We start from the raw sequence: 17,330 nt of genomic DNA on the forward strand, positions 1-17,330 counted from the left end.
TGTCTAGAAATTCTATAGTGTGAACCAATATTTTGTGCACCATCGGATAATAACTTATTAAACACTTAATCACTGAAAGTATAAAATGCTGCAAATACTTAGTAGATCAAGATGCATCTATAGAAAGAGAAACATAGTTATTGTGAGTCCTGAACCACTAGGTTCAGGAACAGCTGTTGCCCTACAACCAGTGGGCTCCTGGACAAGCAGGGCTATTTTCACTTGCCTCAGTGTTGAACTGAACCCACAGCCTTTGCTAGGTATAGTTTCTCCTGAATTGTGTTGTGTGTTGCATTTCTCTGTGCTGCGTTTGAGTAACATAACACATCAAGGGGTAGTGACTAGACCATCTGACTTGTCTACTAATCATATGTTTGGTGAACACACTGGCCGTCCAATGTTCAATATGCAGAATAAATAAGCAATGTGACTCATTAAATGTAACTGAATAGATAAACTAGATACTGAAACATTGATTCCACAGTGTTTCAAGTTCCTTGGTGTCAGAATCTCTGAGGATCTAACCTGGTCCCAACATATCGATGCAGTTATAAAGAAGACAAGACAGCGATTTTACTTCATTCGAAGTTTGAAGAGATTTGGTATGTCAACAAATACACTCAAAAACTTCTATACATGTACCGTGAAGAGCGTTCTGACGGGCTGCATTATTGTCTGGTATGCGGGGCTACCGACCAGGACTGAAAGATAGCTACAGAGGGTTTTAAATTTAGTCGGCTCCATCTTGGGTACCAGCCTACAAAGTACCCAGGACACCTTCAAGGAGCAGTGTCTCAGAAAGGCAGCATCCATTATTAAGGACCTCCAGCACCCAGGGCATGCCCTTTTCTCACTGTTACCAACAGTTAGGAGGTACAGAAGACTGGAGGCACACACTCAGTGATTCAGGAACAGCTTCTTCCCTTCTGCCATCCGATTCCTAAATGGACATTGAACTGTTGAACACTCCCTCACTTTTTAAATATATATTATTTCTGTTTCTGCACGATTTTTAATCTATCCAATATACGTACACTGTAATTGATTTACTTATTTATTTATTTTTTTCTCTTCTATATTGTGTGCTGCATTGAACTGCTGCTGCTAAGTTAACACATTTCACGATACATGCTGGTGATAATAAATCTGATTCTGATTCTGACTGCATTGAGCTTGGTATGGAAACTGCTCTGCATAGGACAAGAAACTGCAGAGTTGTGGCCACAGCTTGGCACTTTGCAGAAACCAGCCTCCCCTCCAAGGAGTCTGTCTAAACTTCTTGCTGCCTTGATGAAGCAGCCAGCATAATCAAAGACCCCGTGCCACAGTCATTCTTTCTTCTCTCCTCTTTCATTGGGCCAAAGATACTAAAATCTGAAGACACATATCAACAGGCTCAAAGCTTCTACCCTGTTGTTATAAGATTATTGACTTGTGCACTTTTACGATAAGATGGACTCTTGACCTCACAATCAAGCCCATTATGACTTTGCACATTATTGTTTACCTGCACTGCACTTTCTCTGTAGCTGTTACACTTTATTCTGCATTCAGCTATTGTTGTATCTTGTTCTACCTCAGTGCACTGTGCAATGATTTGACCTGTATGAACAGTATGTAAGATTATCAGTTCACAAGGGCACTGCCTGCCCGGGTCTTCTGGCCAGCAGGCGACAGCAAAGGTCTTGGTGGAGTGGAGATGGTGGGAGGATAAATGTAAGCTTCCTTTCCACCCCTGACAGAAGACAGAAGGTTTGTGCTCCATGAAGCCACTGCCACTGCTCCAGGCCAAAGCCTTCACAAACTAATAAACCATTAGGGATTTCGGAACAGATGTGAGACCCAGCAAGTCTGTAATCTGCAGACATAACAGCAGCAGTTTGAGTTTGCTGGCAGCACTCCGACACTGTGACTGCGCTCTGTGTTGCATTGGAAGTTGTAACACCCAGACACAAGGTGCTGTATAACTCTTCCATCCACAACTGTGTCCACGCAGTTAGCTACAAATTCCGCAATGTGTGCCAAAGCCATGATCTGACTCTTATTCATTGACAATAAATAAGGTTTACTGACTATATTCTCAGTGAACCAATCATTTTATTGTGCACTGCACCCAAAAATGGTGGAGAAACTTAGAAGTCAAGCAGCATCTATGGAGGGGAATAAACAGACAATGTTTTGGGCTGAGAAGCTTCATCAGGGGTGGAAAGGAAGGGGGAAAGTCAAGAATAAGAAGGTTGGGGAAGAGGGAGGAGTACAAGCTGGCAGATGATAGATGAAGCCTAGTGAGGGGGAAGTTGGTGAGTGGGGAAGAGGGATGAAGGAAGGAGCAGGAAGGTGATAGGTGGAAGAGGTAAAAGGCTGAAGAAGAAGGAATATGATAGGAGAGGATAATGAACCATGGAATAAAGGGAAGGAGGAGGGACACCTATTGGAGGTGATAGGCAGGTGAAGAGAAGGGTGAGAGGGAAAACAGAATGGAGAATGGCTCCACGGCCCTTTCCTACTATATGCCTTCTTCTTCAACCCTTTATGTCTTCCACCAATCAGCTTCTAGATTCCTACTTCATCTCTTCCCCCAGTCAACCTCCTTTCCCCTCACCTGGTTTCACCCATTACCTATGTGTTTGTACACCATCCCCTCCCCCACCTTCTGCCCCCTTCATTCTCATTCCAATGAAGGGACCAAATATGTCAACTGTTATACCCCTACATAGATGCTTTGCTGCCTGATTTGCTGAGATCCTCCAGTATTGTGTGTGTGTTAGCCAAGACTTCCAACATCTACAGAGTCTGTTGTGTTTTTGTCTTTATCTTGCATGGCTTTCAACAAGGTGCCAGCTTTGATTCTGTGACTCTTGAATCAGAAATTTCCAGTTTCAGATCACACTCTAGAGATTTGAATGCAAGAACATCTAGAATGATATTTCTGTACAGTACTGAAAGAGTGTTGTAATATCAGAGATTACATTTTTCTTATGAGACATTAAAAGCACATCTTATAAAATATTCCATAGTACTGTTTCATAGAACAGCAAGAGAGTACTCCCTATTGTTCTTCCAATAATTATCTCCCAACCAGCAGTACAATTCACAGATTATGCATCCATTCATTAACACACTCCTAATGGAATGGAGCCTCTGGAATTTCTCCATTTTTGTATGGTACTAACTTGATAGGCATACAGCCTCCTGTCCCGTAAATTTCTTTTATTCAGTTCTTCAGATCCCTGCAACTGTACCTTTTTGTGAGCTTCTAACTCTGCTTCCTCATTCATGGATGCAGTCCCACCAAATCTTGATTTCGTCTTTATCATGTCCTTCACTTTGTGCCTAGTTGTTAGCATCTATTGTTGCTCATGTCTAAATTTCTGCAAGTGTGATACCAAGCCATGATTATCTAGGTTAATGCCACAACTTATTTTTGGGTAAGACAATGAAAAGATGAAAAGGAGGATAAAATGTATTATTTAGTGCAAAATTCCTTGCCAACAATCTTATTAAATACTCCACATGCAATGAATTACCTTGAAATTGTGACAGTTATGCAAGTTAAAAATTATAACAAACAAGGTATAAAAAACCTGAATGCATAGTTTAAATATATTACTATTTAAATATATATTGATTTATTTATTTAACTTTGTGATATATCGTATTATGATTATGGCAAACAAGTGAAAATTCAGGAGGTGGGTACAATTAGTATAGTGTTTTTAATTCAGAAATTACTAGTGTATTTAAAGTGCAGAACGGGACCTTTCTGCCATATAACTGGATAAAAAAATGATATGATTATTTATTGAATATGATTGATTATCCTGTCAGGAATTTATAAAATTAATTATGTGTTATAGAATAATAATTTAAATTTATGCTGTCAGTACATTTCTGTACTGTTATTAATATTATTTTGTAGTTCTTCTAATGAAAATTAAATGATTAATATGATCTGTGCCTCCTTGTGATAAATTACTTTTATTTGCCCTATTGGCATTGCCATGGCACATCCCCTTGAATGATTTCAATTAAAAATCTTACAGTAAGTGCTTTTCCAAAAATTGAAGGAAGATTATTTCATCTGAATTAAAAACTCAAGGAATTTAACATTAATACATTTATGCTATGCAGTTTGCTAGTTTAAATTTATTGTGCTTTTCATGAGACTTTCGTCAGCGAGATGAACAAAATGAATTTCTTAACGGGTTAAGTCATATTCCTAGTTGAAGTGATACAAAAGTGAAAATGTTAGCCTTGGACAGTTTAAAATTCCACATTAGTTGTCCAAAAAAGTTTCTTTCTCCGCAGGCAAAATATGTGCTAAGAGTAATGGAATTTTAAAAAAAATAAATATTAGTTCCTTTAAATAATTCACTGCAGAAATGTTAATGTTAATTATATAGAAATCAATCAGGATTCTACTCCTCTGCAAATGAAAGAATAACCTTTAACTAGTCCTGCAAAGCATTATGTTAATTATTTCAGAAGTTATTGTTAGAATATTGCTGACATTTCCTCTTATTCAGAGGCCACTTTAAAATGTTTATATCTGTATTTTCATTGATAATTAGTAATTCAATGAGGTAAAGTAATATAAAAGCCAAGCATACAAACAGCTGGAGAACGTCATAACACTGTATTTCATTAGGGAGCACCATTGCAAATAAAATCAACAACTACCTATATACACCATGTAACAGAACCCGAAAACTTTCCTAATGCTCTACAGTTAATGATAACTCAGTAATGTGGAGACTACATTTGCTCCCACAGTCCATAACTTCATAGACTACCTACTTTTAGTGATCTGGACTGAAGCTTAAACATTGCCTAGATACTGACATAACTTCCTGAATTTCTTTCATAAAATGCTGCAGAACATATAATTATATTCACCAGACAGAGCAGAGAGATTAATGTCTCATCTGCAAACTGACATCACAAACAGATCAGAAGCTCTTCAATGCACTAGTGGACTGTAGGCCATGAGTCTTTCTGTTAAGCCACCTGACCTGAGTAATCTGCTATCATTCTCTGAACAAATAGAACAGATCATCACAAATATTCAAACAGAAGTAACTCTTGTTCATCCCAGTTTGGCAAAAGAATAAATCAAGGAAGGTAGTGCACCCGTGGCTGACAAGAGAAATTAGGGATAGTATCAATTCCAAAGAAGAAGCATACAAATTAGCCAGAGAAAGTGGCTCACCTGAGGACTGGGAGAAATTCAGCGCTCAGCAGAGGAGGACAAAGGGCTTAATTAGGAAGGGGAAAAAAGATTATGAGAGAAAACTGGCAGGGAACATAAAAACTGACTGTAAAACTTTTATAGATATGTAAAAAGGAAAAGACAAATGTAGGTCCCTACAGACAGAAACAGGTGAATTGATTATGGGGAGCAAGAACATGGCAGACCAATTGAATAATTACTTTGGTTCTGTCTTCACTAAGGAGGACATAAGTAATCTTCCAGAAATAGTAGGGGACAGAGGGTCCAGTGAGATGGAGGAACTGAGCGAAATACATGTTAGTAGGGAAGTGGTGTTAGGTAAATTGAAGGGATTGAAGGCAGATAAATCCCAAGGGCCAGATGGTCTGCATCCTAGAGTGCTTAAGGAAGTAGCCCAAGAAATAGTGGATGCATTAGTGATAATTTTTCAAAACTCATTAGATTCTGGACTAGTTCCTGAGGATTGCAGGGTGGCTAATGTAACCCCACTTTTTAAAAAAGGAGGGAAAGAGAAACCGGGGAATTATAGACTGGTTAGCCTAACGTCAGTGGTGGGGAAACTGCTGGAGTCAGTTATCAAAGATGTGATAACAGCACATTTGGAAAGCGGTGAAATGTTCGGACAAAGTCAGCATGGATTTGTGAAAGGAAAATCATGTCTGACGAATCTCAGAATTTTTTGAGGATGTAACTAGTAGACTGGATAGGGGAGAACCAGTGGATGTGGTATATTTGGATTTTCAAAAGGCTTTTGACAAGGTCCCACACAGGAGATTAGTGTGCAAACTTAAAGCACACGGTATTGGGGGTAAGGTATTGATGTGGATGGAGAATTGGTTAGCAGACAGGAAGCAAAGAGTGGGAATAAACGGAACCTTTTCAGAATGGCAGGCGGTGACTAGTGGGGTACCGCAAGGCTCAGTGCTGGGACCCCAGTTGTTTACAATATATATTAATGACTTGGATGAGAGAATTAAATGCAGCATCTCCAAGTTTGCGGATGACACGAAGCTGGGTGGCAGTGTTAGCTGTGAGGAGGATGCTAAGAGGATGCAGAGTGACTTGGATAGGTTGGGTGAGTGGGCAGATTCATGGCAGATGCAAGTTAATGTGGATAAATGTGAAGTTATCCACTTTGGTGGCAAAAATAGGAAAACAGATTATTATCTGAATGGTGGCCGATTAGGAAAAGGGGAGGTGCAACGAGACCTGGGTGTCATTATACACCAGTCATTGAAAGTGGGCATGCAGGTACAGCAGGCGGTGAAAAAGGCGAATGGTATGCTGGCATTTATAGCGAGAGGATTCGAGTACAGGAGCAGGGAGGTACTACTGCAGTTGTACAAGGCCTTGGTGAGACCACACCTGGAGTATTGTGTGCAGTTTTGGTCCCCTAATCTGAGGAAAGACATCCTTGCCATAGAGGGAGTACAAAGAAAGTTCACCAGATTGATTCTTGGGATGGCAGGACTTTCATATGAAGAAAGACTGGATGAACTGGGCTTGTACTCGTTGGAATTTAGAAGATTGAGGGGGGATCTGATTGAAACGTATAAAATCCTAAAGGGATTGGACAGGCTAGATGCAGGAAGATTGTTCCCGATGTTGGGGAAGTCCAGAACAAGGGGTCACAGTTTGAGGATAAAGGGGAAGCCTTTTAGGACCGAGATTAGGAAAAACTTCTTCACACAGAGAGTGGTGAATCTGTGGAATTCTCTGCCACAGGAAACAGTTGAGGCCAGTTCATTGACTATATTTAAGAGGGAGTTAGATATGGCCCTTGTGGCTACGGGGATCAGGGGGTATGGAGGGAAGGCTGGGGCAGGGTTCTGAGTTGGATGATCAGCCATGATCATAATAAATGGCGGTGCAGGCTCGAAGGGCCGAATGGCCTACTCCTGCACCTATTTTCTATGTTTCTATGTTTTAAATTGTTTCATCCAAATTAGTAATGCTTAAAGTTGAATATGTGTGATAAATAGTACACGGCAAAATAGAATTCATTTGTTAATTTGGAAAGGATGGTTGAATTCAATGTTAGCTAATTAGGCCTGAAAACTATTACCCATTGCTGAAAGTTTGAAAAATATTTAGATTATTAGATTAAATATTTACTTCTTAATTTTCTGTAATATATATGCAGTATTATGCCAAAGGTCAGCTCATGATCTCATTCACCCTTTTGATACCTCCAGAACATTCCAGTGCTCTTCAGATTTGCCTCCAGTCTTCCATTTTCAGTACACCTGAGCTCACCCAACTTCTACTGGTGCTATTCTAATATAAACCTATACCCAGTCCTGAACATCCATCGCATTATTGAAAGTAAAATACAGCACAATCTGTGCCAATACTAACCAGCTGTAGATCCACCAAGGGGATTCTCCAACCTAAGGAATGGGAAGGTGAGGAAGTTCATAACACAGTGTGTTACAGATTTCATCATTTACATTTCCCTACAGATGAGTGCCCAAATTCCACAAACAATGCAGCATGGGAATAGCAGATTTTTGGGGCTGTTCATTTAGTATATGTGATAACCTTCAATATTTTCAGCATGATGTATCCCAAAAAAGACAAAGTCATCATTCAATCCATATAATTCACCAAATGCAATAGAACAGAATCAGGTTTATTATCACCGGCATGTGTCGCGAAATTTGTTAACTTAACAGCAGCAGTTCAATGCAATACATAATATGGAAGAAGAAGAAGAAAAAGAAGAAAAAATAATAATGAATAAATAAGTAGATCAATTTACAGTATACGTATGTTGAATAGATTAAAATCATGCAAAAACCAGAAATAATAGTACATTAAAAAAGTGAGGTAGTGTTCATGGGTTTAATGTCCACTTAGGAATTGGATAGCAGAGGGGAAGAAGCTGTTCCTGAATCACTGAGTGTGTGACTTCAGGCTTCTGTACCTCCTACCTGATGGTAACAGTGAGAAAAGGGCATGCCCTGGCTGCTGGGGGTCCTTAATAACGGATACTGCCTTTCTGAGACACCGCTCCCTGAAGTTGTTTTGGGTACTTTGTACGCTGATACCCAAGATGGAGCCGACTTAATTTACAACCCTCTGCAGCTTCTTTCGGTCCTGTGCAGTGCCCCCACCCAAACACAGTTGGGATTCTGTGTTTAGTCTTGCATGCTTTCAAATGGGTTTTAAATCAAAATATCATGCTCCTGTGTTCTAAGTCATCAGAAACCTGAATTTGGCCTAATCCATCAGTCTTCTCTGCTGTATGTTCTTTCTTTAAAATGCTTCATAAAGAAATTCAAATACTTCTTGTAAGCAAATATTTACTGTCAATGTATTAGTTAACTGGAGGAATCTGATCATATAAACAAGGTAGCTATTAAGCAATCAATAGGAGCATGCAAGGAAACAATTACTTCAGCATTATTTTTCAAGCAAACTTGGCAGCTAATTGATAAAGGTAATGGTAATCTGATGTTCAATTCACCTCATCAACAAACTGAGAAGCTCCAAAAATGTCCACAGATATGAATATGTTTTGTTTTACAGAATAGGCACCTTCTCATTTTCACTTAAAATTATTTTAAGAAAGCTAATGGCATGCTGGCCTTCATAAGAAGGGGAATTGCATACAAGAGCAAAGAGGTCGTTCTGCAGCTGTACAGGGCCCTGGTGAGACCACACCTGGAGTACTGTGTGCAGTTTTGGTCTCCAAATTTGAGGAAGGACATTCTTGCTATTGAGGGAGTGCAGCGTAAGTTCACAAGGTTAATTCCCGGGATGGCGGGACTGTCATATGCTGAAAGATTGGAGCGACTGGGCTTGTATACTCTGGAATTTAGAAGGCTGAGAGGGGATCTTATTGAAACATATAAGATTATTAAGGAATTGGACATGCTGGAGGCAGGAAGCAAGTTCCCACTGATGGGTGAGTCCAGAACCACAGGCCACAGTTTAAAAATAAGGCGTAGGCCATTTAGAACGGAATTGAGGAAAAACTTTTTCACCCAGAGAGTGGTGGATATATGGAATGCTCTGCCCCAGAAGGCTGTGGAGGCCAAGTCTCTGGATGCTTTCAAGAAAGAGATGGATAGAGCTCTTAAAGATAGCGGAATCAAAGATTATGGGGATAAGGCAGGAACTGGATACTGATTGTGGATGATCAGCCATGATCGCAGTGAATGGCGGTGCTGGCTCGGAGGGTTGAATAGCCTACTCCTGCACCTATTGTCTATTGTCTACTTGCTGCATATTGCATACTACAGGATGCCCTAGTACACGTCTGCATTGCTTTGTCGTTTAAGCCACCTGCACACAAGGGAGCTAGAAGACATAACATAGATCATATGTTTTCTTTGTCATTAAAATTAAATTGCATGGTTTTTCTTCTCAAGTTTTTCTGAAGTCCTACTTACAACATCTCCTCGTAGCATTTATGTATACCTTCTGCAATATTTTCACAATTAGAGAATAATCAGTATCTAAATTCCAAAATATAAGCAACAACAAGTTGTCGGTTTGCAGAAAAGCACATGACAGATCACAGTTTTTTAATATTATAAACATAAAAGGAAATATTCAGGAAAGAAAAAAGCAATGAAGCTTCAAGAATGCAAGACTTTGTGCATGTTATTGGGAAAGTAGATCAATACATTTTCAATTAACCTTCTGCCAGGAACAGCAATTCTGAAGTTGGGAGAAAAAATCTTTGTTTACTCCATAAACTTTGTGGCTTATAAAAGACATACACAATTTTTACATTTTATCAGTTGCAGTTGTACCTTAATTATCTAACTATGTAATCATAACATCAAATGGTTAATTGGAAAACCTTATAAACAAAACAAAACTAATACTTAGAAACGTAAACACGAGGAATTCTGCAGATGCTGGAAGTTCAAGCAACACACATCAAAGTTGCTGGTGAACGAACACCTACACTCAGTCAGCCAGAGAAAGCAGGATCTCCCAGTGCCCACACATTTTAATTCCACATCCCATTCCCATTCTGACATGTCTATCCACGGCCTCCTCTACTGTAAAGATGAAGCCACACTTAGGTTGGAGAAACAACACCTTATATTCCGTCTGGGTAGCCTCCAACCTGATGGCATAAACATTGACTTCTCTAACTTCCGCTAATGCCCCACCTCCCCCTCATACCCCATCCGTTATTTATTTATATATGCACATTTTTTCTCTCTCTCTTCTTTTTCTCCCTCTGTCCCTCTGACTATACCCCTTACCCATCCTCTGGTTCCCCCCCGCCTTGTCTTTCTCCCCAGACCTCCTGTCCCATGATCCTCTCATATCCCCTTTGCCAATCACCTGTCCAGCTCTTGGCTCCATCCCTACCCCTCCTGTCTTCTCCTATCATTTTGGATCTCCCCCTCCCTCTCCCACTTTCAAATCTCTTACTAACTCTTCCTTCAGTTAGTCCTGACGAAGGGTCTCAGCCCGAAACGTCGACTGTACCTCTTCCTAGAGATGCTGCCTGGCCTGCTGCGTTCACCAGCAACTTTGATCTGTGTTGCTAATATTTAGAAAAATAATTTTGGGATTGAAATGAGATAATCAATATATAATTTTGTCCTCTTGAGTACTTAACAGTACTTAGTGGCTAACTTGCTGGACTTTCATCCAAAAGACCGGACCATTGGTTCAGATGTTCAAATCCCATTATGACAGCTGGGCAATTAAACTTACATAATTAAATACAGCAGGAATCAAAAAGCCTCTATTAGTAATGTAACCATGAAACTAATGGACCATGGTTTAAAAAAAACAAGCCTGAGCATTAATATCTTTCAGGATAGGAAGAATGTCATCCTTAACTGCCAGATTCAAGTGTAGCAGAAAACTGGTGATGATCAGTAAGTGGTGACCTGGCCCAAACACAACACAAACAAATAAATTAAAACAAAAAGGTTAGGTGATAAATACTTAATAAAACAAAACTTTGTAAAGGTCCGGGCATCAGATGACAAAGCGGGGTAGTTATGTGCTGAAATCTTTCAGAGGGTAAGCATGAACCCAGCTTTGTTGTAAATTTCTAGAATTTTTGAATTTTTGCAGAATATTTAATGTTACAAATGCTCCTGGTTCCAATTCCATCCTTTGGTAATGTAGCAAATCACTTTGAAATGATGCTCTTTTGATCTCTGCTGTTCCTTCGCTGGTAATAATTTTGCTGATGGATAAAAAGTTGTAGATTTAGAATCAGAATCAGAATCAGGTTTAAAATCATTAGCATACTATATTTCATGAAATTCATTGTTTTGTGGCAGCAGGACATTGCAATACATAATAATAAAAACTATAAATTATGGTAATAAGTAAATATAAATTAAGAAAATTAAATTAAATATGTAGTGCAAAAGGAAAAGAAAAAAAAAAACTAAGGTAGGGTTCATGGGTTTATTGTCCATTTAGAAATCTGATGAAGCTGTTCCCGAAATGTTGATAGGTTCTTGATTGGACATGGCATCAAAGGTTACGGCGAGAAGGCCGGGAACCGGGGTTGAGGAGGAGATAAATGAAAAAGGATCAGCTATGATTGAGTGGCAGAGCAGACTTGATGGGCCAGATGGTCTAATTCTGCTTCTTTGTCTTATGGTCTTATGTTGAGTGTGTGTCTTCAGGTTCCCGTAACTCATCCTTGATAATAGCAATGAGAAGAGAAAATGTCCTAGGTGATGGGCGTCCTTGAAGGAGGATACCACTTTTTTGAAGCATCGACTTTTAAAGGCATTCTGGATGCTGGGGAGGCTAGTGGCCATGATGGAGGTGATGGAGTTTACAACTCTCTGCAAGTTTTTCTGATCCTGTCCAGTGGCCTCTCCATACCAGTTAGTGATGCAACCATTTAGAATGCTTCCCATGGTATTTTGAGAATGTTTTTGGTGACGTAGCAATTCTCCTCAAACTCTTAATGAACTATAGACGTTGTTGTGTCTTCTTTGTAACTGCAGCAATATGTTGGGCTCAGAATGGATCCTCAGAAATGTTGGCATCCTTGAACCTGAAACTGCTCACCCTTTCCACTTCTGATCCCTCGATGAGGACTGGTGTGTGTTTCCTTGACTTCCCCTTCTTGAAGTCCACAATCAGTTCCTTTGGCCTTACTGATATTAAATGTCTGGTTGTTACTGTGACACCACACAACTAGTCAATTTATTTCACACCTGTATGTCTCCTCATCACGATCTGAAATTATGCCAATAATAGTTACGTCATTGGCAAATTTATAGATGGCATTTGAGTTATGCAGAGTCACACAATTGTGAGTGTAGCAAGAGTACAGCAGTGGGCTAAGCATGCATCCTTGAGGTCCACCAGTGTTGATTGCACGTGAGGAGGAGACATTATTTCTAATCCACACAGACTGTGCTCTCCTGGTGAGAAAGTCAAGGATCCAGTTGCAGAGGGAGGTACAGAGGCCCAGGTATAGGAGACTGTTGATTAGAACTGAGGGCATGATTACATTGAAAACTGAGTTGTAATCAATAAACAGCAGCCTGATGTATATATTGCTACTGACCGGGTGATCCAAAGTCAAGTGGAGAGCCAATGAGATTGCATCTACTGTAGATCTATTATGTCGATAGGGAAATTGCAACAGGTCCAGGTTCTTGCTTAGGCAGGAGTTGACTCTAGCATGACCAACCTCTCAAAATACTTCATGACAGTAGATGTGAGTGTCACTGGGTGATAGTCATTGAGGCAGCTCACCCTGCTTTTCTTGGACATTGGTATGATAGTTACCCTTCTGAAGCAGGTGGGAACTTCTGACTGCAGCAGTGACAGATTGAAGATATCCTTGAACACTTTCACCAGTTGGTTAGCACAGATTTTCACAGCCCCACCAGGTACACCATCAGGGCCTTCTTGAAAGATGTTCTGACATTGGCCTCCAAGACAAAATCACAGGGTGACCGGATACTGCAGGAATTCACATAGGTGTAGTTTTGTCTTTGTTTCAAAGCACGCATAAAAGGCATTGAGCTCATATGCAAGTGAAACTTCACAAACATTCATGATATTAGGTTTAAGTGTCTCTTGGGAAACTTGAGAACAGAAATGTATGTCAAATTTCTGTCCAGAACTGAGGGAGCGTTGCTTGATTTTTTTTTGTCTTTTGGATGTGATGCTATAACAAAGCTCCTTCTGCCTTTTCAGTGGGACATTCCAACTGGCTGTTCCTGTAGGAAGGGCAAGTTCTTTCTGGTTATATCACACTGCTATTTGTTGAGCTTTGCCAAGCAAAAAAAAATGTACATTGCTTGCCAAATTGCAATAATGGCAATGTTTCAAAATCTACTTCACTATCTATAAATTCTTAGGGCAGTGAAAGTTGTTATACAAAAGCTAATCTTTCTTTTTTGTGATGTATCTTGAACACAACTACTTCATTTTCTTCTATGTACAGCATAAGATGCAATTATATTACTTTGCTTCAGTTCCTGTAAAAACTCGCAGTGGGAATTTTTATCAGTATGTTAAGAAAAGAAAGGGGAAGGCAGCAATCTATTCAATACCAAAACTTACTTCAAACAATTCTTAGATTCTCCAAACTGCTCAGATTAGTAGCTTCCTTTGATTTTTTTTTTCTCTCTGATACATTACATGCTTTTATTAGTGGCAAGTTCCTGCTCACTGTGATGATCAGGTGTCTGTTTCTGGGTAAGTATGCATCTCTCAGGGTGACTCTTGCTGCCTGGTTCCCAGCTCATCATCAAGGCCTATTTCAACACACCATAACTGCCCAACAGCATTGATAGAATGGCTTTGACAGCAGATGAGACCCTAATCCAGGTCACCAAAATATCAAAGCTATCCATGCTTTCATGGTGTCAGCAAAAAGTAAAAATGTTAAAAATGTAAAAAAAATTATTTTTATGATATAATATCATGCACACTTAAAACAATTAGAAATAAATTCATTAAATTAAATCAAACAGCAAAGCTCTTCATACCTTTCTTCTGGCAACCAATTTATCCTATTTATTCCAAAGAGCCACTGCACATACTAGTGTTAATCCAGGAGCAGAATTAGCAGACATCATCAATCTGGGACTGAGAAAGCTGCAAGGCTAAGTGTAACATTGTTACAATTATGAAACATTTGCAAGCACAGAGAAGGTATTTCACTGAAGGTGTTCTACAGAACAGAAGACTAAACTACAGCCAACACTCGGGGAAACACCTCTGAGTACATATCTGCTGTCATACCCCAGTGGATCTCAGCATAAGATCTGCCAAATATTTCTTTATTCAGCTTCATATATCTATTCGAAAGTTGAAGCATGAAGACTTGCTGAGATGAATCAACAGAGTGCTGTTCCTCTGAAGTGAGGAGAGTGGAGATAGTAGTATCTGTTGCCCCAGAAAAGTAAAAACACTCAATTCAATGACTTTCATTCATTTGTCACTGATACAGAAATAATGCTTTATATTGCTTCAAAATAAGTTGCTCACTGTGTTTTATAAGCATTATTATTAATAGCTTATTATTGTATTCTTTATCTTTTGTGTATTTTGTTGTGCTGCATCGGATCCAGAGTAACAATTAGTTTGTTCTCCTTACATTTCTCTGCAGGAAATGACATTAAACAGTCTTAAATCTTTAGTCTTGTCAGTTTGAATCTGGTGCCATCGATACAGGATCCATGGCATTCAGCATTAAGGCAGACAGAGGGCAGGCCAACCAGCAAATCAGAGTAAGGAATTTGCAATAATGGAATATACACTCAGTGGTCACTTTGTTAGGTACACACGTTTGTTAATGCAAATGTCTAATCAGCCAAACATGTGGCAGCAACTCAGTGTTTAAAAGCATGTAGGCATGGACAAGAGGCTCAGTTGCTGCTCAGACCAAATATCAAAAAGGGGAAGAAATGTGATCTAAATGACTTTGGCTATGGAATGATTGTTGGTGCTGGATAAGGTGGATTGAGTATGTCAGAAACTGCTGACCTCCTGGGCTTTTCATGTACAACAGTCTCCGGAATTTACAGAAAAGGGTGCAATAAACAAAAACAAGAATAATTCCAGGAATGAAAGGGTTACCGTATGAGGAACATGTGGCAGTTATTGGGCTGTATTCCCTGGAGTTGAAGAGAATGAGGTGGGATCTTATAGAAACATTCCAAATGTTAAAAGGCCTGAACATATTAGATATGACAAAGTTATTTCCCATGGTAGGGGAGTCTAGAACAAGATCACATGACTTCAGGATTGAAGGACGTCCATTTAGAACAGAAGTGCAGAGAAATTACTTTAGTTAAAAGGTGGTAAATCTGTGGAATTTGTTGCGAACGGTGGTTGTGGAGGCCAAGTCATTGGGTGCATTTAAAGCAAAGATAGATAGGTTCTTGTTTAGCCAGGGCATCAAAGGATATGGGGAGAAGGGAGGGGAGTGGGGATGACTGGAAGAATTGGATCAGCCCATGATTGAATGGTGGAGCAGACTCAGTGGCCAAATGGTCTACTTCTGCTCCTATATCTTATGGTCTTATGGTCTAACCAAAACATCCAGTGTGCAGCCTTGTTGATGAGAGAGGTCAGAGGATAGATTGACTGGTTCAAGCTGACGGGAAGGCAATAGTAACTCAAATAACCATACATTACAACTGTGCTGTGCAGAAGAGCGTCTCTAAGCACACATGTCAAACCCTGAAGTGGATGGGCTACAGCAGCAGAAGACAACAGTGAGTTCCACACCTGTACATAATAAAGTGGCCACTGAGTGTACATCATATTTAAGTCAATCTGTGGAAAGTATAAATAAAAATTGTGGCATGCATTAACATAAAAATACAAAGTAGCAAGTTCCTTTTTTTTTACTATCTGGCCATTCTGAAGAAAAAAATTAAGGTTATTTACCAGAAATTATGATGTGGTATATTAAAAACTCATTTAGTTTAACTGGTCAATCCTCAGTTCAAGTAATGACAAATGTAATGTATTTTATGTCATTTAAAAGATTTTTTCAGAGATCTGAATTCAAATTACATTATTGTGGAATTTAAGTTATGAGTATTGAGTTAACAATAATGACCAAATTTTTATTGTTTTCAAACCAGGTTCATTGCTATCGTTCAGGGAAAAAAATCTTAGCATTCTTACCAATTTTGGTTTGCATATGACTGAAGATCCACCTTTCTAAAATGTCTTATCAAACCCTACAAAATACTATGTTATACAATTACCATTATTCTCACTGTTATAAAATTACCATTACGCTCAAGCAGAGCAAGAATAAAAATGGTACAGCCACCTGGCATCAAACTAGGTAGTGAACTAAAACAAGTCCAGTTGACTTTGTAAAGTATTCCTCAAAAGTATCTGGGTGTGTAAATTGGAACAGGTAATGGACAGTGGTGTACAGGCAGGAGGGAAAGATAACCCTTAGTTTTTCCTTCTCTTTGCTTTCTGCCTAATACCAAACTCTTGGTAAATGCCAGCATGTTAACCAAATTTCTAGTGGGCTTTAACCTTGCCGATCAACATCCAGTGAGGGTACCTTATTGAACAATCTCCTAAAATCCAAATATGTCACATCCATTGGTTCCCTTTTATCTATTCTATAAATTCCATCCTCAAAAAATCTAGAGAGTAGCCAAATATGATTTTTATTTCATGTTCGGCTCAGTCCTTCTACGCTCCATCTACCAGAACAAGCAGGATCTCCCAGTGGCCATCCATTTTAATTCCACTTCCCAGTTCCATTCTAATATGTCCATCCATGACCTCCTCCACTGCTGGGATAAGGCCACACTTAGACTGGAGGAACAACATCTTATAATCTGTTTGGATAGCCTCCAACCTGATGCCATGAACATCGATTTCTCAAATTTCCAGTAACACCTCTACCACCACCCCTCCTCCTTCACCATTTCCCATCCTCTTGTCCCTCTTTCATGTTATTTCCTTGCCCACCTATTGTCTCCCTCTGGAGTTCCTTTCCACCCCCCCCCCCTTTTTTCTTTCTTCCATGGCCTTCTGTCTCTTTCACCAATCAACTTCCTAGCTCTTTGTTTCATCCCTCCCCTCCAAGTTTCACCTATTGTCTGGCGTTTCTCTCTCCCCTCCCAAAACCATTCAAATCTACTCCTCA

This window comes from Mobula hypostoma, chromosome 2, assembly GCF_963921235.1.
Source record: "Mobula hypostoma chromosome 2, sMobHyp1.1, whole genome shotgun sequence".
Classification (NCBI taxonomy): Eukaryota; Metazoa; Chordata; class Chondrichthyes; order Myliobatiformes; family Myliobatidae; genus Mobula; species Mobula hypostoma.